At 38.1% G+C, this 24,049-nt stretch overlaps 1 protein-coding gene across 2 annotated transcripts in view; it reads right to left on the minus strand.

Moving 5' to 3' along the window:
• The window catches only part of plxna4 (plexin A4), a 333,778-nt gene extending 311,286 nt beyond the window's left edge, over positions 1-22,492 (minus strand). Inside the window, exon 1 of one of the 2 annotated variants that reach the window (XM_047389857.1) lies at positions 22,360-22,492. The gene's annotated coding sequence lies outside the window, so the exon portion shown is untranslated. Of the gene's footprint in view, positions 1-18,978; positions 19,487-22,359 lie in introns of those variants that run through there. The other variant, XM_047389856.1, reaches the window with a different exon arrangement.
• Positions 22,493-24,049: the final 1,557 nt, after the last annotated feature.

Below are 24,049 nucleotides of genomic sequence, written 5' to 3' on the forward strand. Positions count from 1 at the left end.
CTGCAGATACATGAACAAATAAATGATAAAACAACAGTTGACCAACTACATAAACAAAGATCAACAAATAATTTGAAAAGGCAACAAAATCATAGCAGACCCCAGAAATGTCACGGCTAAATGTCATGGACTAGAAAATATCCTAGAATTCAAGTAGTAATCATTTATTAATTTTATTCATAATTATTTATGAATGCAATAGAAGAGTCATAAGTTGAGTATTTCTTTCATCTTCTTTCTCTGGAAAACAGAGTTTGTTTTTGTAGTGTTTCTTATAAAACTGGCTAAAATATTGCAAGCAACGTCTCATTGCCACTGTAATCTTTAAAACTGATCCTAGGTACTCTAGGAGTGATGCTCGCGAGACAGAAATTAGGCAGTTACATATGTCTTTACTTCATAGCTGTTGGATTCCTTATAAATATTCCCAACAATAAAAATATTACCTTTTGTATAAAATGTCTCTTGTTACCATCCTATATTTATGTGCTTGAATTACTACTATCACTGTCAAGAACGTGCAACGCTTGCCAATCTTGTTGATATTCCACTATTTAATTTTACCTTTATTTATAGAATCAATCTCACCAAGAAAAAAGATTGCATTCTCAAGACAAACTTTCATAGTGAAAAACAGAACTAATGTACTACAGAAAATAAATTGGCAATTCTTAAATCTTTTTTAAGTTTAACTTTAATAAAATTGTTAATTTTGATCTTACTGTAAAGTTTTTTGTCATCTAAACATTTATCAATAATAATAGCTTTTTTTAAATACTAGAATACAAATCTGCAAGATGGCTTTGGTTGTTGTAGTAGAAGAAACTTGATGAATTACAATAGAACCAAAAAACATACTAAGACTCAGTAAAAAAAAAGGGAAGGAAAAGAGACTATAATAAAAGAGAGGCAAGAAAGAACTACTGAAGACAGAGATGTGTGACTCAGATCAGGAGAAGCAGGGATTGCAGTGGACCCCCAACCTCCTTCCCTTTCCCACCAAAATTTAACCAAGCCCGCCAGCCTGCTGAGCTTTGGCACTGATCAGAGGAGTAAGCCCTGCTATGCACAGTAACAACCCACCAGGACTGGAGGAAAACAAAGTCCCTGAACACCCTCTAACATCCATAGAAATGCATGTTTGTACACATTCCTCCTATTCCACAAACATGACACTACACAGCACAACACACTCCATCACTACATTTCTGTCTGAAATGCACACAGATCTTTTATATTTATATAATTAAAAATAAATAAGAAAATCTTAAATACTTCTCAAAATTTAAATACATACAACAATTTCCTTTTCATAGAATGAAAACACAAATGTGAATGTGTTATTTTGAGGATGCAGTTAATTTACAGCACACTTGTCCTTTAGGACAACTTTTTCAGTAGAACCGAACAGCTGTTTTCATTTATACAAAATAATTTATGCCATTACTGTTGTGTGCAGTGACAACAATGTTATCAATCATAGCCAGATGTAATTACTATGTATGATAATAAGTGGGCAGCCCTTTCATTTAAAAGACAACAGTTTAAGTAATTATTAGGGAGAGAGTAGGTCCAACATGAGCACCACAGTAAACTGACCCCTGCTGATACAATAAACAGATGGCATGCCCACAACTCTCAGAAAGGCAGCAGCGGGAGGAAAAAAACGAGGACACAGAGGATAGAAGGCAGGTTGTCCTTGGTGTTTACATCAAGACATGGATTAGCAGCATGGATTACTGTCACAAGATACCCTGTCAAGATCAGGGTTAGGAGGCCTAATCCACCACAGAGCTGTTGATATTACAGTGAAAGCCTTCAGATTGTACTGTCAACTGGGTACATATCAACTAAATGCAAGATCACAGACTGAGAGATGAACATCATGACTACACATGTAGCAATCAAAAGTGTTTACAAGTATCAAGATGCCTGAAATGGACAATTTATGAATAATTCAAATAAATATTTGATTTTTAAAACAGTAATTTCCAAGGGAAATCATATGAGAGATTACTCACAGTTTACAACAAACAGACTTATCCGTTCACTGGAGAACATTAAGGAGCAGTAAAAAATAAACTGTATATCTTAAAAGACTTCTTTTTATATGTAGCCTATGGTTAATACAAGCGTTCAAACTGAAAGATTGGTCAGTATTTTTACCTCTCTATAAGCAGATTAATTTCCAAGGCAACCTTGTTTAGTTTGCTATGGCAACGATAAATTGGTCCTGAAGTTCAGAGAGGAAAGCTTTAAGTAACGCCGCGAGCTCTGGGAATTAACTCAGTTAGTTTGACTCAAACCTTAACTAAAAAACATTTCAGTAAGACTATATCTCTCTCAAGCCCACAAAGAAAATATAATCTATGCTTTTATTACTTGCAGATTGGACAATTGTACAGTACTGACCTCTTTTCTGGCATGCAAAACAAAATAGTGCCCAAGTTAGAATTATTCTAAAATTCAGCTTCATATTAGCTACCAAAATCCAGAAGGAGAAACCAAGTATCCACAGGCAACCCGATGCCTTTATTATTGATTTTAAGATCCTTTTATTAGTTTATATAGCTCTTAGCACTCTCATCTATCTTATTTATCAGAATCATTGTTTACCTTATGAAGCCTCCAAAACCATTGTGGAAGCAGGTTTTTAAATTTCCCTCAAGATAAAACAAAACATTTTGGAAAAAGCTTTGATTTATTATCATGATCCTCAGTTTTGTTGTTTATTTCCCTCTAAATACCAGTGGCAATGTTTAGGAAAGAAAAAAAAGAACAATTAATGAATATCAGACATCGGCTTGTGTCACAGTCCTAATCATTGCCTGATAAGCTCAACTGCGTAGTCAAAGTAACTGTGGGTTTTGATTAAAAATAGGTTAATTTTGCTGATGCAGTGTACAGTTTAGCACAAAATTATTTATACCCCCAGCTGATTTGGATTTTTATATTTTTTCTTCAAACTGAAGGTATTATTAATATTTGGAGTAGCCTAGTCATAGTCCAGACTTGAATCCAATGGAGAATCTCTGGAGGGAGCTCAAGATTAAGGTGAAGGCAAGGAGGTCTTCCAACCTCAAGATAAATTGTCAGCATACAAATGGAAACATCCAAAAAGCCGGTCAGCAATCATATGAATGCTTTGATTACTGTAAGGCCAATATAAAGTATTTTCCACTGATTATGGGAAGGAAATTAAGAATTTTTCAAGCCATTTTTTATAAAAATGTAACGGATATTCTTTGTTCCTTGTTTTTTGTTTATTTGTTAAGAGATTAGTGTCTAATTTTCTATTAGAAACAAGTTTTAAATCTGCGGGGAAGGAAATAATTCTTTGCTCAACTTCAAGTGTGTCAAATAACAGTTTTTGTCACAAATAAATTTTTCATTCATCTTGTCACATGTCTCCCCCTTTTGCTCTCCCTGAATAGTGAACATTTCAAAGAAGAGGTCCAGGGAAATGTTCAACCAAGTAGCCCCTTTTGGTCAAGGGTGAAACAGCTGACATCTGTCTTCTCTCTTGGTTCAGTGTCTTTCATTTTCTCTGCTCCTGCTTACCATTTTTGCTCTTACATCTGGGAATTACAAAACCTCCTTTGTAGTACAGAGTTCAGATACAGTTCGTTTTCCTAACACAGATGTCTCAATATAATTGCCAGAAGATTGCGACTTCAGGTGCAGAATGACTGAATTCCCCTACAGTTTTTTTGTTTCACAACCAGTTAACTCAAAACAGAAAACATGCTGATGCCTCCACACTCACACATTCTTGGCTCAGGCTGCGGTAGGTGCTGATGTGGCTTGTGATTGGTAGTGCGTTATCAGTGTAGATCTAGATCTCCAGTCATTAAGAGTGCTGAAGGGCTGCCATTAGCTTCTCACTCTGATTGGGTTAGACTTGTACTACCTAAATGGGGAGGACTCTTGGATTCAACACAGAAAACACAACTACAGAGAACCAGTTATAGAGTGAAATTAATAAACATCTGGTAACCATATATGATTGTCCAGGAATGACTGGGTTATGACAAAGATTCATAGTATGATGTAAAAGCTTCAAAATGCTATGGTGTCAAATGGTGGGTGTCAACTAACATTAAAGGGTTTTTTGCCTTCAATTAATTTTGTTTTGTTATTGTTGTTTGGTTTCTTTACTTAACTTTATTAATTAATGAATTAATTATGTTTTTTTTAAGCCCAGGCAAAGTCCTGCCACCCATTGAAAACAGGTCTGGGAACCACTTTTTGTTCCCGTCTCACCAGTTGCAAGTAAATGCTCTAAAGCATCCACCTTACTGATGTAGTGTTCCATAAAACCAACAAAGCTAAACATATTAATGTGTATTATAAGAGGCTAAACCTACAAATCATTTTGTCTTTTATAAGTAGTTTAACTCTTTTACAGCGAATGCTCTCTCTCTGAAACATGGTGATGTGTCACCTCTACTTCTCACACGAATAACTAATAGTCTCTCAAAGCAGGAATGTCAGTAAGAAATATTTAAAATGCTGGTAATTACAGTGTTTAAAGAGTCATATGAACCAGCTAAAACTTGTTTCCGAAATCTGCCAAAAATCTGATTGGTGGATGTATAAATGTGATTAAACATGGAAAGAAAATGATTTTTGGCTACCAGTATGTGTGTATAAAACATGCTAACCATGTTAAATACATATTCATCTATCATTCAACAATATTATCCTTCTGTATCAACTTACAACCACAAATGTAATCAAAAAACCTACACTTAGGGATCCAGATGTCTACTCTAAAGTTTAAATTAATCTTTAGTCGAATCTAACTGAGCTTTGAAAGAACTTGACCTTTAGAAAAGATGGCATCATTAAAACCCAGCCAAATCAGTACATTTGTGCTGTTCTCTACCTGTTCACCTTTTCTATTCAGCATCATCCAAACAATCCATTGACACTGAAAGTCGTAGTAAATCAGGAATCAAGCCTCCAATCAAAATTAAACGTTTATGTAGTGGAAGTAATGTTAATGGAGTGAGGGAGATGACTTCAGAATCAAAGAAATTAGATGTGACTAAATGCAGAGATTAAAAGGTACTTACACTAAAAACAAAAGCAGAACGTATTTGAAACATGCACCACACATACAAATCACCACCAAAAACAAAAATGCCTATTAGCATTGTATTCTAGGAGTTAGCATTATAATCCACCAAAGCAATGCCTATAAGCACAACAGCCCAAGGACATGAAAGTTAAAAGAAGTTTAAAACAAAACATTCATAGCTACATTTTAATTTGTGGTTTCTTTAATTACATTTTAGCACCTTCAGTTTTTGGGGGTAGTCATGAGGACAAAAATGTAAAAGGACATGGTTTAAAGTAATACAATTTTCCTATTTAACTATGAAATTAAGCCAACAGACAACTAAACAAAAACAGAACAGCATGGCTTGTTTGCATTTGTATTTAAAGCCTACACTGCCAGCAAGCAAATGGAACATCACAGCTTACACAAATGTGTCTAAAAAAAAAGCTGATCATTAAAATGAGTTGGAGTAGAAAATTTACAAGTTGGGTATGCAGCAGTGAAAATTCATCTTCCAAGTCAGAGAGAAAGAAGCAGCAGTGACTTTACCTCTTCTCCCTTTTCTGTGATAAAGCCTGTGTAAGACCATAAAAATGGGCCATGCAAATCAAATTCAGGGAACACAGTTCAATTTTCTATCTAAACATGCCAGATTACCTTCAGCAAAAAGTATCAACATGTAGAAATAATGACAGAGCTTCAGGGAGAAGGTGCGGAGGAGTTGTGGACCAGGTTCAGACAAGTTAGGGACTGCTTGTGCCTTAAGGGACAAGAATACAACTTTTACTGCATTATTTGAATAAATCAGCATTGGGCAAAGAAAAACAGTAAAACAAAAAGAGAATGTAACAGTGGCAGAACCAAGACAGCTATGAAACACCACAGAAGCTGTTATGTAACATCTACATAAATATCTTACATACCATATAAACATCTTCTTAATCCCCCGAACCCCCCACCCTCTGCTACTCAAGTGAATGAATTTAACACTGGCTTTGCTAAATAACTCTTGTCAGCACCCATAATAATGTACTGATCATTCCAGTATTTAGGTTTTCTGACAAAGTCAAATCAGACTTGCTTAGGCTCAAATATCTCACCTTGACAGTTTCTAACATCTACACAGATTTTAGTTTATCTTCATTCTAAATCATTCGGTAACAGCAGGAAATTTCCGCTTTTTCTTTCTTCTTCTGCTTTTTAAAACAGAGCTAAATCAGACTTGACCTCTGAGATTAACTTCTTAACAGGGAAGCTTGATAATTCTGAGGGCTTTGTGGTGATTACAATAAAAACGATAAATGACTGCTTTAATTTGTCTCTAAATCTGTTTCTACACTAGTTTTTAATTCACCTTACAGGTTTACACTGACTTGGATGCCAATCATCTAAAACAAAACCAGAAATAGGTGATAAACTACATAAGGGCAAGGAATAAGAAATGTTTTGTTTTTTAAGTAATTGTTTTCTGTTTTGTACACCCTTCTATAAAACACCAAGGTTAACACACTTGCACACACACAAATCTACACTAAAGTAGATCACAATGCACATCTGTGAGCCTCATCAGAGCAGTGGATGATTTGGTTTACTCAAAGCACGTGGATTACAGCTCTCCCTTATAATCCTTAGAAGACATGTCCTTAAGATGCCAGTTCTGGTTTATGATGCACAGCTGGAACAAGAATCGCTGCTTGTTGTATTATTAATATATTTTTTTTCTCCTGGGTCTTCTAGTTCAACCTCTCTTAAGCTCCTATTGTTCCACTACAGCAAGAAAAAATGTAATAGGGGAAATACAAACCAGTAAGCCAGGATTACAATATCAAAGCTTAGAAAACTACCAAACAGTACAATATAATTTGAAAACTGTAAAATTAATAGGCAAATTACTACCAGAATTTCACATAAAAACATAAAATGACACTATAAAATATATATTTGGAATTTGGAATGAGATATGCAAAGTTACTGGAAAAAGTTTAATAGATTGTAGAAATTAAATAAAGAGTGATTGCTTAAAACAACCAAAATGTAATTTTGCAGTGACTCTTGGCTACCACAGCTGCAGATAAACTACTGCAAATTAAATAAAAATACCACAATACATTTTTTTTTTTTTGCACAATCACTAATGAGATTTAGAGAATCTTATGTTTTTCTGAAAACAGATTAGCAGTATTTTTCATAGACATTTATGATGAACAAAAATAACAGTCTAAGTTTTTTAATTTTCAGTATCATTAAAAAATACAATACTGTGACATGCAGAATCTAAGTATTTACAGTGAATGATCAGCAACGATGACTGATGGTTATTTGTATCTAATGTAATAAAAGCACCAACTGAAGTCCAGGAAGGAAACTAATACATTTACTGTATGTGCACCTCTGATGCAGTTTTGATCTTGACTTTTTGGTTTTCACTGTCAGAAAGCGACTTACAGCCGTGTTCCAACTACATACTTGGGGGAAAAAAATCATGTCATAGTTTGTCTTCCTGATCAGATGCCTATCCAAGACACGTTACCTCATTCTAGGCCATTTGGGATGGATGGAAAATGTGGGACACACCATTGAAGACAGAATGTCTACACCTGCAGAGACTTGCAGCCCCGACTATAACGATCTCAGAAAACTGAAAAATGAGCAGTTTGACAAGATGTGTCAAATGTGCCCTTACAGCTGCTGAGATATTCCAGTTTTAAACACACTCAGTGAATTGTGCAATACGACTGCTTCAACCCAGACTTGATAAACGAGCAGAAGTGGCAAAGTGGATCTGTAATTTCCATAAAAGGTCAAAGTGAAAATGAGAAATTTATAAGAATTGACTATGATTAAATGGCTTGATATTTAAGCTGCTCTACAAACTACATATGTCCCCATGTCCTAAAATTATTTCTACAAATGTAATTGTGCACACATGTGAATACATTTTTGTGCGCCATTTTTGACATACACATCCAAACACTAAAACCAATGTTGTCATAAAGTCATTATTGGTAATAACTGCCTGTAATTTTAAAATATTCCCTGTAATTATGGAAAGCAGCACACTGAGCTAGATATTAAAGTGTTTACATTGTTAATGTTTAAGTAGTCAATTCACAGCATTGGAATAATTTATGCAGTATAATTACTCCCATTAATGTGAATTAAATTAAAACCTTGGAAATTTTAAATAAGGGTCTGAAAATATTTTTCACCTCTCCTGCTGTAGTTCAACTCTATGTTTAGTCGGAGCTTGAAAACAATGCATTTTTCATCTGCAAATATGTGCAATGATAAAAATCCATTTAAAAATGCATGTCATTATAATTGTAATTTCGAAAGAAATTATTCAGTCAAATGTGAAACATTGACACTTGTGGTTACAAAGAAAATTTGGTTAATTTTGTTGAGATTTTAGTTTGCAAATACAAGTGCACTCTTCATAAAAAAAAATCTGCTGATTTAAGTGTCATGTATTTTTTTAATAAACCGGTAAAAAGGTAAATAAGGTAAAGAATATAAAAATATAAATATACGAGTGAGGGAAGAATGGAGCGGGAGATCGACAGACGGATCGGTGCAGCTGCCACAGTAATGGGGGCGCTGTGCCGGTCCATTGTGGTGAAGAGAGAGCTGAGCCGAAAAGCAAAGCTCTCAATTTACTGGTCGGTCTACGTTCCTACCCTCACCTATGGCCATGAACTTTGGGTCATGACCGAAAGAACGAGATCACGGATACAAGCGGCTGAAATGAGCTTCCTCCATAGGTGGCCGGGCACTCCCTTAGAGATAGGGTGAGGAGCTCGACCATCCGGGAGGAGCTCGGAGTAGAGCCGCTGCTCCTCCACATCGAGAGGAGCCAGTTGAGGTGGCTCGGGCATCTATACCGGATGCCTCCTGGACGCCTTCCTCGGGAGGTGTTCCAGGCACGTCCCACCGGGAGGAGGCCCAGGGGACGGCCCAGGACACGCTGGAGGGACTATGTCTCTCGGCTGGCCTGGGAACGTCTTGGGCTCCCCCTGGAGGAGGTGTCTGTAGAGAGGGACGTCTGGGCGTCTCTGCTGAGTCTGCTGCCCCCGCGACCCGGTCCTGGATAAGCGGAAGACGACGAACGAACGAACGAATATAAAAAGTAGTTAAGACCATTCAATTTCAGCTTTTACAATGCCTTGCCACAGTACTCAATCATGTCACAACAACAATTTTAACTTTTTCTCTCTGGATGTCATGTGATGGATCAACACATGAGTAGTAAAATGAATCCATGGTTTTCAAAAAATTTCAAATATTACAAATGTTATAAGTAACAATCAGAAACATATGGCATTTGTATTGACCCTCCATTACTCTGATCCCAGAATCCAATATAATAAATCGACAGTTCACTTTGGAACCCAATAGAGCAAACTTCTGAAGTCACTTGGTTTCACTAAGTGGAGAGTGACTAGCACATTAAAGTATTCAAATTTGTATATACCATAAACCATCAACTTCAAAATTATGCACTAATGTGTGTATAAGATCCCAATGGAATACACTGAAGCATGTAGCTGTGAAAAATGTGAAAAGGTTTAGAATGTATGAATACTTTTGAAAGGCTCTGCTATAGAACACTTCCTGTCTAAATATGTTCTGTTTTAGTAGCACATCAGCTCACTTTCCAAAATGTGCCAAGGACCGACTCAAGTACTGTTGATTGAAGCAGAATTTGCTTCTTTAGATAATATCTAAGACGACTGGTTGACTGGTAGGTGAAAACAAATTTAATAAAGAAAAATCTATAAGCACATGTAAATTAGGTGACATTGGTACATAGTAGCCTTTAAGTTTTCCTTCTATCGGCATAACAGCATATTTAATTTTTAATTCTTATAACATATCTAAACTTTGAATCACACAGATGTTGGCAGATCAGCAAAAAACAAAATGGTGCAAAGAAAGATGGCATAAATTTGTAAAGTTCAGGGACTAAATAACTGCAAGGTAATAGTCTATTTTTTATAATAATGTGAAGAAAAGGCAGCAATGACATAAATAAATAAAAATAATAAATGTACCTGACAACAACATAACTGTTAACTCAATTTACATGCACATATTTCTTCTTCTGAGTTAAATGTGAGAAGCAGGTCACCAACTGAGATATGGTAAGCCAAGTTCAGACAAGTTTACACTTCATTACATGACTTTTCACAGCAAGGTAACCTACATATTCCCCTGAATGCTTCTCCTTTTTACTCCATCTGTAAGCCTGTGGCATAAATACATCAGACAAGCAAACAGTCATTTAAAGCAGCAAGCAAGAGGATGCAAAATTGTTATGCAGCATTTCACCACACTCCTCTCCCCTTTTCTATCTTGCTGTTCACTCTCCATGGCAAGTCACAGCCATTTTTATACTTAAAGAAAGATGGAGAAACCTTTTTAAACACATACTAACGCATGGTCCTGCATATTTGGCTGCAACATCTGCCTGGCGGGCCCACAACAGCACAGTCAAAGCTTAGCTGGAACAACCGTTATGACAATGCAGAAAAAGGGACAAGAAGAGAAGCTGGTTGAACAGAGGAATAAAACCCTTGAGCATTCTTCACATCTGTTTCTAAGCTCAGAAAACATGAATTTCTGGTGAGCCAATGGGAAAAAGGTAAATTAGAGCTCTTCTATCCAAAACAATTTTTCATACTCTATTCTTTATCCTTTGTAGAATAGCTACAAAATGCAATATAACTGAAAATTATAGAGAAAATGTTCAACATTATGTTATATGAAAATAAAGGGACAAAGTTCAACATAAAGAAAAAAATATTTTTTTTTAATATGTTGCAGTCATCTTCAATATGTTTTATTAACCATAGCTTGGTATCTGGGTTCCTACTTGCATTGCATGTTGTTTCATTCAAACTCAATGAAGCCAAAATGTTTGCCAGCTTTTATCTCAATAAGTATAGCAGGTTTTGTTTTTTACTGGTTTTCTGTAGGAATGTCTACACAAATACTTTTCATTTTAGGATTTTTGATTTCAGATCAGCCCTCACATCTGCTATACTGAAACATGCTGAATATCATGGTTGTAGAAACCATTTGTGGATGTGATAAAGGAATACACAGTGCATGTAGTTGGCCTAGCTTCAACACCCCTTCAGTAAGCATGTTACAAGTGATTGACAAACTACATAAATCAGGGGTGTCAAATTCCAGTCTTCAAGGGCTAGTGTCCTGCAACTTTTAGATGTGTCCCTAGTTCAACACACCTGAAACAAATGGCTTATTTTCGTCTTCAGCAAGCAATTAAGTCTACAGAGTCCTACTTAGGACATAACTATAAAACTGTGGAAGAGGAGACATCTAAAAGTGGCTTGACACTAAACCCTTGAGGTATGGAGTCCAACACCCATGGCATAGTTATACTCAAGTGCATTGCACCAAAACTAGCCTTTTTAGTCACTAATATGGCAGTATATGCTTTCTTCAGCTGTATTTAAAATCCGTGTTTAGGGCCAGCCTTCAGTATCTTAAAATCTAGGATTATTCCTGTTTATTCTCATAGAAATTTAGAAAATTCCCAGAATTTTGCAGCTCTAATCATTTAAAAACTCACTTGAATCACAATATTGATAATTTAATTAATGACTGACTAGAATGGTGTTCTACTTTATATGGTATAAATGTACAAATTTATATATTTAAACGCTGTTGCTGTTGATTTTAAACAAACTGCCATTCCAGCAATCACTGAACTGCTAGAAGTTCAAGACTTAGCTAAATAAAGAAATGCAAGATTTTATAACAAGTGAGCAAAAAAATTGTCTGCAACTGGCTGGTGAGAGTTCGGCTGTAAGTCAATCGATGCCTTTGCACAGACATAAGCCATCCCAAATCCTATAAACAGATCAAATATACTCAAGAATGGCAAAATGGAGTCACACACAGAATGAGTAAAAATACAAAACCCTGTGTAAGCGTCACTAGTTCTGTCTGTAACATTCCCAACGTTATGCCGTGAGACATCGATGTATCCTTAGGGGAGGGAGGATACAGGAAGAGGTGGAGTGATCGTAAAGAGGGAATTACATTAGGTTGAGCCTCGCTCAATCCAACTACCTTCTGGCTAAAAAGCAGTAGGGGTTCCCCTTAAACCTGCTGTTCTACAATAACTGTGGTAACACTGCATAATGATGTTCACTGACAGAGCAAGGTAAAAGAACGAGTGCAACAGCATGTGGATGCTACAAAAATAGAAAGGCATATTAATATTAAAGTCTCGAAGGAAACCTGCAGGATCCCTCCTGCTAGGAGAGTAAATTACCTCTGTAAATAAAATATTGTAATGATATCGTTATACTTGATTGTAGCACTCCATCCCTAGAGGATTCTGCAAGCACAGTCAATGACAGCAATATTACATCTCAATAAATAAATTGTAACAACTGCCATCCCATTCATGGCTATGTTTTTGTTGGTTACATTCTGTTTTTGATAAAAGCTCCTCTGTGTGTTTAACACAAAACTGAAGGTACACTAGTTGTGGTTTTATAACATTCCTACTTTGAAACGATGCTTTGAGAGCTCACAACTAAAAAGAAGGTCCCCGACCTCTTTCAGCACCAAACATCGAGAGCATCGATTCTCTTTTCAAGTTGAAACAAGTTCAATGTTTCTAAAGAGCACCACTTATTAAGGTCAATCCACAGCTTCAGCAAAGTCATAAAGTTCAAGGAGAGTTGAGGCCTATGATGAGGGTAACTTTTAGGAGCCAACACACCACAAACAGCCTTTGGAAGAGTGATGAAAAGGTTTCATGCTTTATTGCTCAAAAAGGTTAACTTGTAGGTTATCAAATGAACATGAAAATGCTGACGTACAAACAATCCTTCAGGTTTAAGAATAAGGTGCCTTGCAAACTTATTCATAACTCTTAAATATTGTCACATGTAAAAACCATATGTATACTATAGGAATTGTGTGCAATATACCACCAAGCCATATACCACCATGTCTCTTCTTTATCTAAAGACTAACATTTTCCTCACTTCTGTGTATAATACCACAACCCCAATCAGCAACGTTCGAGTCTAGTCACAATTGGATTTAGGTCTGGACTTTACATGAGCCATGCCAACCCATGCATTTAGTAAGATTTAAGCTAAATGTCTGTCTTGGTTTCTCATGACCAAAGTGCCTTATTCTATACATTTGTCCTGTATACTATATGGCAGCAGATTTAAAACAATATTTAATCGCTATCTTTCCTTGAATTGGCTTTTAAAGGCCAAGTTCTTGCCAATCTCCCATCAGGGCCACGTTTGCACTGTGCACAACTAAGAGCTGTCCTGTCAAACAGATCTTCCCACCTGAGCCGTGGATTTCTGCTCCTTCTATCCAGAGGTGCAATCGCCTGTTGGCGGCTTCAGTGACTAACGCCCTCCTTTAAGAGTTTGTCAGTTTAGGTTGACAGCCATTTGTGAGCTCTTTCTTTGTAACATACTCTTTGCATTTTTAGATGACAATTTAAATAGTGTTCTATGAGCAAATTTTTGAATATTGCTTCATAACCTAACCCTGCTCTAAACCTCTCCACAAGCTGATCCGTCTGGTGTGTTCCTTGGTCGCCATGTCTGTGGTTTGTTCCCCAAAATTTACTAGCAACTTTCTGAGGCCTATACAGAGCAAATTATACAGTACTGATTAGATTACTTCTATGGGCAAGTGGTTGCAAACGAATTTTCATAGATCACAGTAAAGGAAAGCTAAACACATTTGAATGTCAAAACTTTCATATTTTTGTGGTAAAAGAATGGAAAATAACTTATTATCTTTTTTCCATGTTAGTATTATGTACTCCTTGGTGTTGGTCATCCACCTAAAATCATAATAAAATATATTTAAATTTGTGATTGTAGCCTAACCAATTGTGGAAAAGTTTAAAACGGTATACAAATGTTCGCAAGGCACCGTTTACTGGTTTTAAAAATAAATCTGAAGAATTACTCCATGCAGTGATTTGTGCAAATCAGAAGGGGAAAAAAAAACAGTTCAATTGAGTAACAAGATAATATTGAGATCCGAGAGTTTCTTTCTGATCTGGACTAATGGAGCATGCAAGTATGTGTGCATGTGTTACAGAATACATCTCTACATTTCTTGGCAAGGACCAGGATGAAATTAGAATTAGGAACCTAATCCTTGCATGGGCTTAGGGCATCACTGAAGGAGCAAATGAGAGTGAACGTAGTGCAAAAAACACCCTAAGATTGTCGGCAATTTACTCATCATTTCATGCATCTGAAACAAAACTAATTTACTGCTTGTCATGCTTGACTTGGTGCACACAAGCATAAGAACCAATATGCCACAGCGCGTCAACTGAAGCTGCATCAAAGAGCTGTTTAAACATCAGTCACAGCTCCATATGAATCATAGGAACCTGGGAGAAACCCCTAATATGGTCTTATCTAAAGGAGCAGTCTGGCAAACCCACTGATAGGCTGGTGCGTTTCCACATCGTTCTGCCTCCCGTCTACATCCTTTTCTATGTTTATACCCTTCCTCATAGGTCATTCCAATGTCACAGCAGTCTGTTTTTGTTGTTTTTTGCTCTTTTGCCTGCCACTATAGACAAACACACACAGATAAAGTTATGATCTTGCAGCTTAGACTGAGGAAGAAAGATATGGAAGGAGAAAGCTAGAGGCAGCAACTGTGCAAGAGAAGGACTGAGTAATGAGATGAAATAATAGCAACAGAGAATCCTAGAGGGAGGAAAGAAAAGTGGTGCAGCTGTGATAGTAGCATGTGCATGTGTTAAACCACTTAAAAAAGCAAGTGACATCTTAATAGGACTCTGCACTCAAGAGACGTTCTTAACAGTAAAAACATATACATATAGACAAATCTTTGTAGTTTTGAAGCATATGCGGACTTAACTGTTCCGACAGGAGCAAATGTTCTCATTAAACAGATCCTGTCTAGTATTGATTTCTTCTCACAGCATTCACAAAGCTTTTTGTTTGGAGATCCTCAGTGCGGATCTCTGCTGTCATTGCTGGGGCAAACATCAATATGAAGCTCTGTGGTGCGTAACAAAAGGCTTAATTACATACATGTAAGCTGTTATTCCTTTTAATACAGCATAAAATTCACTGGCATATTTTTTTTATTTAGTTCAAAATACCTAACCAAGATTCAGAGATACAATCTCTTTTAAGTATCAACTAAAACATTATCAATCTGTGCATCTTTTAAAGTAAGATCAAGGTGATAATGAGATTATATGTACCGAGCGAAGGCCTGAAAGCTAGGGAACATAAATGAAAAATGAAGACCAAAGAACCTTCCAGACGGCTCAGGGACAAAGTTGTGAAGAAATTTAAAACAGGGCTTAAAAGTATGTCACCACTGCAAACCTAGACATGGCTGTGCACCTAGTCTACCTAAACTCACAGGTAGGGCTATCAAACCAATAATATGAGAGGTGCACTCCACTGGTCTAAACTACTGAACTGACCACGGGTTAGTTCTGCACAAACTATGAAGGTGACACAGCAAACATGTAAAAGAACGTGAAAATTCCACATAGCACAACATCTCTACTGTGACACATGGCGGTGGCAGCATCAGGCTGTAGGGAAGCTTTTTTTTAGCAGGTCTAAGCTAAAAGGATGATGAATGGAGCTAATACAGGGCAATCTGGAAGAAAAACAGTTAGGGGCTGCACAAGGCTTGAGACTGGGCAGGAGGTTAACCTTCCAGTAGGACAACAACCATACATGCCTGGTGCATGGTGTTGGTATAGATGTACAAAGCTGGAATAGACACATAGCACCTCCAAAGATATGTAGCTGGAACTGCAGCACAAGGTGATTCTGAGGGGTGCTAAATGCAAATGTACGCAACAGTTTATGTATAATTTCTTTCCACTTCAGCAATGCACTATTTGTGATGCTCTCTCTGGTAAATTCCTAACAAAATAGACAAACAGATTTTAGGTTGTAGAATCACTAAATGTGAAAAAGTATAACCAAGAGATATAAGACAAAGCACTGTAACAATCAACAGTAAAAGCTAAAAAAGAAAAAAAAAAAAAAAAACCACTTACAGGTTAACATCCCTGTCCTTATTGTCTCTTACTGCTATGAAATATGCTAGACAAAACACAGTGGGAAGAACAGTTGGGAACGCAGAGATACAATTTGCAATCTCCTCTGTGCTGTTGGGTGGCGTGAGAGAGGAGCGAGCCTAATTGGACACTGGCCTGTGTCTGGTAGTCCTGTCACAGCCCAGAGGGTGTAAGTGTGTACAAGTGAGTGAGTGAGGGAAACAGAGGGCGAGAGAATGAGAACAAACAGAGAACTCCATTCAGGTCTAATTCACAGACGCATCATTCAGTCTGACATGACGATACGTCTCTGTGACCAAAGTATTCATATGGGGCCTCACCAGCCATTCACAGATGTATCATTCACACCCCCACTCTGCCACACAAACACACTTCCGCTGGATCTTGCCTACATGGCTACTGGGCATTTATATCACTATGGAGAACCTGTCAGAGATTTTCCCCATTCATATTCAGTTAGATTCCCCTTAACATGAATACCCTGCAAAGATTTTATGTGGTGCTTATTCTTACAAGGGTACTGCCCCCAAAACGCAGTTAATGTCTTCACTACCAAGACTAGAGTGAGAGTTTATCCATTAGCAAGTCATAATATTGACAAGGCCTGCTCTGCAGGTCCACACTGCAGCGCTTGTAGCCGTAACATTGGCCGACAAACCGGGGCGGATATGTCCATGTGAGGTGTGTATGTGCCAATAAAGTCTGCCGTTCCAATTCCTATGCCAGTCCTTGATTGACAGCACTCACAAAGAGGAAGGGAAAATGAGCCGAGCAGAGGGTTTTTACTTCTTTCACAGAAGTTGAAAAGGCAAGGATACACAACAATGATAAAATAGGATAATCAGTCTGTTTAGGTACTAAATATGTTTCTTCCAGGACTGCTGCAACAGCAAATGAAACACAGCTAAAAGGTAAGCAGATGCAAAGATTTGTTAAAATAAGCTATCAAATAAAGCAACAACTTGTCAATTTGAAATATTGCAAATTAAATCCTAATAGCCAAGTCTTGTCCAGCAGGCTAAAACCTCATAATGGCTCTTTCAAAGAATCTGTACGATTCTGCTGTGAAAGCAGATTCTTTAAGAGTAAAAATCCACCAAGACATCAGCAAGAACGGTACAATTTCTCCTCACAATTTAGGCTTAGAACAAGGGATCAAACTATTTGCCTTACAAGCCTCTGAACCACACTGCCCCTTATGGATTTCCAACATGCAGCCTTGTCCTTTCATCTATATGCTGTATTGAGTGTGATTTCAATTAAGTAGGTAAGGTATTTTGATTGACAATTCCAAAGCCAAGTAAATAATTGGACAAGAATTGAACTTTTAAAAAATGATAGGAAAGTTTAAAATTTGAATTGCAAGAGCAATACTAAATTAATGTATAGTCTGAGTTGCAAGTAGATACAAGGAGAGATTGGAGAAACCAGTAGAGGGGCTTAAAGCCACAGCTGTAATAGGGATCTGCATTTTGCACAGGCAGGAGATCCTACTTTCTGTGCATGAGGTGAAAATAAAAGTTAGGAGCAAAGGAGGAGAGGAAGGGGGGTAGTTGTAATGATAAGGAAAGTTGAGTAAAAATGAACAAACCAGATTAATAGTCCAAGACATAATTAATTCAAGGTTTACAATGTAGCATGTCAAAACAAAATCAGTTCGGACACCAAATCTCCGGACTCAAATGTAGATGACAATGTTGCATGGAAATGACCCTGAGCTGAGCTGAGCAAGGAAATGGTTGACCTTACAATGCAACAAAAGAAAATTCTTCATTTTTTATCTTTATGTATTGAGAAAAAGATTCCTACATTACTCGTTGTGAGAAGACAATGTATTCCAAATGAATTATCAAATTGCCCATCACAATAGGCAACATTTTTTATTTTATTTTTTTGGCAGATTAATAAAAATCTAACCATGTGAGCATACAAAATGTTAAATAACATGAGGGTAAGCCCAGTCTAGGATACATGAGTTCAAAAGCTTAGAAGAAGACATAGCCCAACGATCTAAACCGCTCTGAGAGGAGGATCCATTATAAACAGAGAAAGAGGTTGCTCCGTTATGGATATTTATTGCGAAAACTGTTAAAGAACATTCAGAAAAGTTCTCCTTCACATTTAGACTTAGGTTGCATAAAAAACATCCAACGTGGATCAAAATGCATTACTAAAATTAAACTGCAGCAGTATTCAAAAAGCCATTTCCCTCTAAAATTGTCTGGGAATTATACTTGGTATCCCTGATAAAACGATGGGAAATAGAGCGTTAGTTTGACCATTTCAATAATTTAGAGCAAAGTCTAGACTGATTCCTTCTAAAGTCAAGGAGTCTGGACTCCCCTATATTTAAAGCAAATCCTGCACATTATTTAAATCCCTTTAGATACTATATGACCGAATATTTAATCATTTAAAAAGGGAGGAGGATGCACAGTTTGGGTTGGTGTTCTCTCTGGCCCATAGGAAGGGCACTGGTAGCGCGAAAAATAGGTGACCCGGTCAATCCAAGGTCCCGAATCAAGCGGATTAGCAGGTAATTTAGTTTTCTTCAGTCCTTAAAATTAAAAACTCATTCTGTTGTGTGGGATAAGGTGACTGATCCTGCAGCCGGATAAAGCCTGTCCGATATCTTGAGCACAGCGGGCAAAGCGCTGCTAGAACAGGTGCAACACGCCTCCTGTCACCTGGCTGGTGCAGTGGAAAGTCCAACCTCATCTGTGGCTATAAACGCATCAAACGGGCAATAAAAACTGTCCCGATGGTGGGAACTAACCCCTTAAAAAGACAATTCCCTTACCTGTAATATATGCAGATATCAGTCACAACCGCATCGACACTGCGGAGAAGGGCCACCTCCACAGCAAATTCCAACTCTACTCACTCTCTCCCCCAAAAATGAGAAATGTTCAGAATAACGATATATCCTGATCAGGCGGCTTGATCGCTTTAAATCCCTGGCAGCGGAGCAGTTAAAATGCGATTCCTGCACTGGGAAAAGAAATAGCAGCAGACTTCCAGCGGCATTCCCTGATCAGCAGGACTTTACACCAAGCCACTTTGAGCGCTCTGAGACCCGGGAGCCGCACCTCCCATTTCTCTTCGAGGACGCACTTGGTATGCCGTTGGAAAAGCCGCTGCGCCGTATGGGATACCGCAGGAGGCTGCGCCTGTGTGCGTGAAGGTGCGTGCGTGTAGTATAGATGTGTCTCAGTGCGTTGCTCCTGCACTACTGAGGTACTGAAGCTGCTGCAGCAGAGTGCGAAAGCGACAGGGAAGAGAGGACGGAAGGAGGGACGGACAGAGGTGGAGAGGAAGGCAAGCCGAGTTGCTTTAGCTTTGGCTCGAGAGGATGGAGCTTCGACGATGTTTTCACCTGCGTCCCTGCCTCGTCCGCAGTAACATCTCAAATTGAAGGGTGGGTGGGGGAGATTTAGTTTATGTTAAATTCCTGGAGCCTGGCTGGAGGCTCAATGCGCATTTAGGCTATAAACATGCAGCCCGCATCCAAGAGGGATATCTGTAAGGCATAAATACCCCTCAGGAGGTTCTTAAGGACAACATTAATGTCATCTCAGTGACAGCATGTTTACAAAAACAAGCAAATAATGCAATTTACGGCTATGTCTCTCAGCTTTTAAACCAAAGAGGGGCTGAATGTAGTATTAAGCTTTGTAAATTTTACAGTGATGCCAGAAGACAGTTTATGTAATACGTTCATCCCGTTATGAATGGTTTTGGCAATGCCAAAAGAGGATTTTTTTACAATACAGGGGTAAAATGATCAGTTCATCGGATTTGTAGAGCTAATCTCAGGATCATTTAAAGGCAGAGATTAGGCACACACAGCAACATAATTACGACCCCTGCATAGTTGTGAGGGATTCAAATCGGCTCCCCCCCTCCTAATGATGATATTTAACATGCCTCGGGAATGCACCCCCACCACCTTTTTGCATTTTAAGCAATTAATATTCTAAAAGCCTAATTATGTAATCATGTATTCAGCGAAACGGGCTGCATGGTGGTGAAGGAATAACGCATTTTCCATAGAATAGCCTTATCTGCACATTAAAGCAATTTAAAACGAATCTATCAACACTGACTACACATTATGTAGGCAACCTTTTTTAAGTGAATTGTTGGTTTCAAAGATGCTCGGTCTGCAAGCAAAAGGACTGACCATATAGTTTGCAACGTGTCCGAAAAAAACCCCAAGCACCATTTGAAAATTCAGTAACCACCCTTAAGCAGTTAAATATTCTGTGTCCAGAGTTTGGGGTCTCTTAGAGAGCATGCTGCAGCATCCTCTCCCTCCTGCCTTCCTGCTCTCACATCTAGAGGGGACTTTCGCTTTGAAACACTGCGTCAGAGCCCCACCTACAGGCTAAAGAAACTTTACAACCAGACGGCCGCATACAAACCACAGCAGTGCGCCTGCACTGCTTTGTGAACGTTTATAACCATATTTCATTCAAACATTTTGTAGTGTTGAGACCAAATCCATCAGCAAGAGGTGTTTTCCCACCAGTTCTGCTGCATTGTTAAGTCAATGCACTTCTACACAGCGTTTAATGGCCACGGGTGATAATCACATGGTGCATTCAAGTACACATCGTAGACTACAATATCCGCTTTAAAATACGTTTAATACGATTTCATTCACATTTCATTCAGATTTACTAAACATTTTCAAAGTGAGTTTACTTTTGTATATTGTTTTTTTTTTTTCAGTTCTATAAGTTATACATTACCAGCACCTTGCCTTCAGAAAACCTCATAACACCCTCGATTTGTAGAACGGTTTTAAATCTGTAGCTTTAATATTTTTTTTAAACATCAGTGAGGTCAAACTTACCGTTCATGGAGAGAAGCACTTTAATAGGTCAGATTCATAGTTGAGTGCAAAACAACTAATGTGCACTGCGTGCATCAGGGCTGTAGGTGCTATGTCCATTTAGGCACGCTTAGTCTTTGTGACCATTTCATAAAAATGTGCGGACTATTGAATCACATTTACTAATCTATTGGGTTCAACATAACAATTAAACAAGTAGATCACGATAACATCTAGGCATAGACCACAGCTTCTCATTGTATGATAACCTTGAGGAAAAGTCCCATCTTTTTACAATATCGTGGTATATGCACATATTAAAACATAATTATATAAAATGATGCAATTCCTGTTATTCAAAATAAAAGCTAATTACTGTTTCTAAAACATTATATTAGGATTATAATTATGTGACTTAGACATAACATTTATATTATTTTTATTCATAAAATTAACCAAAAATACTTAAGGAAACACCTGCTAAAATCAGTAGTAGTTTTAGTACATATAGACCAGAATATTAAGGATAAGATTTTGCCATTCGTGCTTTTTTTACAGAGTAACAGAATAAAACCAGCTGTTTACTGTCTGCTCTTGTAGATAGTCTACATGCGGCTGTCTATAGTTTGCCCCTGCATGTTTTAAAGAGATTTACCTGTAAAGGGTGATGGGTGGTGCAAACTCAACTTTATTGTACCAATGGGAAAATTGTGCGTGTTACCGCAAATTACAGCAAATTTTTGTTGTTTTCAAACTTTACTTTTTTAAAGTTTAATACACCTCGATACTGGTAACTGTTTCATTTCTGTTTGGGACAATTTCAACAATGTGTCATTGCATTATAATGAAAATTATTGGATTCAACATAAAAAGATAACCAGCACATAACCAACATTTTCTGTTGATAATTTACTGTAGCCTACGACTTGGCTTGAACGCACCATTGAGTTGATATGAGAAACAGCGACGTTTTTTGTCGGTACAATTGTGAAAATAATATATCACAAACAACATCAGCAACAACACAAACGCAAGGACAACCATAACGTTTAAGTCATTTAGGATGAGGCAGGCTAAACAAAGGAAGTAGCTACTATCTGAACAATTGAAACAAAAAACAAAACAAAAAAACGCCGCTAAACTGTTCCGCTTTTGTTTTTGTCTTGGAAATGACACAAACGCCAAGAAGAAAAAAGCTTAAAGCTAGATGACACTGCCCCCAACATCTTTCGTTTAAGTTATATTCTAATTAGCCGTAATAAAAAATTGTGCACACAGTAATTGACTAATTGCACAAGCTAACACCAAAAGGAAGAGGGGAAAATACCATAAAAACACCCTTACCTCGACTTTTTTCTCATCCAGATTTTATATAATTTAACCCTGACGTTCCAAAACATTTTATAATTTAGTAAAACTTAAAACTTTAACAAACATACGACGTCTTGACCTTCGCCTGTAAACCAGCAGAGCGTTAATCATCGACCTAATTCACCTGCGTATTTTCTGATCCCTTCAGAACCGATCTCTGTTGGCCATAAAGCAGAAAGCTGCTTATTCATATATTAAACATATATTAAACTTCTAATGTAATGATAACAATTATTACAAGATATGCTTAAATAGCAAAACACGGTACATTAGAATCCAACACCTTGGGAAGTGCGAAAAGTATTTATTCACGGTTCTTACTTTTCTTTATATAAATTCCAAAATTCTATCATTTTTAGCACTAAAAAATGTAAATTTTACAGATACTATGCAACATACCTGCAATCAACTGTTAGTATTACTTTTTAATAAAGTTTATGTACTCTTAAAAATAAAAGCCTTAATTTGTTCACTGTTAAGTAGATTTCCCTTGACTATTTTGGATATAAGCCAAGCATTAAATGTTATGAAGTTTACTTTTCATGGCGCAGCTTGCAGATACTCATCCAAATAAAAATCAACATAATTCACTTTGTAAATTCATGCAAGAACTAATGTTAACAGGTATTACAGTGCAAAAGTCAGGACTTTGTATGTTTTACAGTTTTAGTTCTTCTAAATTATAAAATGTACAAACCAGTGAAAAGGGGATTAAGTTGGCCCTTCACAATAAAAGTCTAATTGTTTCATAGAGCTGATTATAGCCGGTCTTGGTTCATGTTGGGGTTCATGGGGAGTGGGGGGTTTATGGGATTGAGATCTGAATTCATTGGGTGGTTGGGACTGCTTTGTCCTGGGGTTGGTTGGTGGGCTCATTTGGACCAGGTAGACCCCTCTTTTGTTCAGGTGGGGAGAGGGGTCGTTGCAGGCTGGGGTCGGGGCAGAGGGTCGGGGTCTGAGCCAGGGTCGTTTAGGTTCGGGTGGTGTCGGCAATAGTTTGGCTGGTGCTGGGGCAGCCTGCCCGTCTCTGCCATGGAATGAAGGTGGAACACCTCCTGGGTCTGGTGGCTGATTGCCCCTCTGGGGTATCGGTACCTGGACCTGGGAGTACAGTGTATGTATGAGGAGTGTGAGTGAGTGTACGACATCCATTGTTCTGTGTCTTTACGTTGGGTGTGTGTGCGTGCGTGAGTGTTTTCATGTGTACGCATAAGTGTGGGAATGTGTCATTGTGACTGTGTGCGCCTGTTTTTGTGTCAGGTTAGGTCTTGGGCTGCTCCCTCTCCTGGATCAGTTTAGGCCCCCCATTAAATATGGGGCCTATTTCCTCCCCGCCACACTCCCTGCCGGTGGCTGGTGTCTCTGGCCACTGGTTTATTGGTGGTTTTTTGTTGTCCAGTGCTGGATGCTTTGGTGTGTGCCGGCTGTGGCTGCTTGCCAGGGCCCGGGCTCCCTGGCTCTGTCAGGCCTCTGCTTGGAGAGATGATGTGTCCCGGGGTCTCGGGTCTCTGGGTCCATGGCTGGGTCTGCTCCGGCGTAGACAGCTGCCAGCAGGGTCCATGGGTTCATCGCTGCAGCTCCCTGGGGCTTCTGCACTGTGGCTGCTGAGTGGTTCCCCTGGGGTTCTCCTCTGGTCTTCTCTGTGGAGGTTGCAGTAGTCCCA

Source organism: Girardinichthys multiradiatus, chromosome 17, assembly GCF_021462225.1.
Source record: "Girardinichthys multiradiatus isolate DD_20200921_A chromosome 17, DD_fGirMul_XY1, whole genome shotgun sequence".
NCBI classification, from domain to species: Eukaryota; Metazoa; Chordata; class Actinopteri; order Cyprinodontiformes; family Goodeidae; genus Girardinichthys; species Girardinichthys multiradiatus.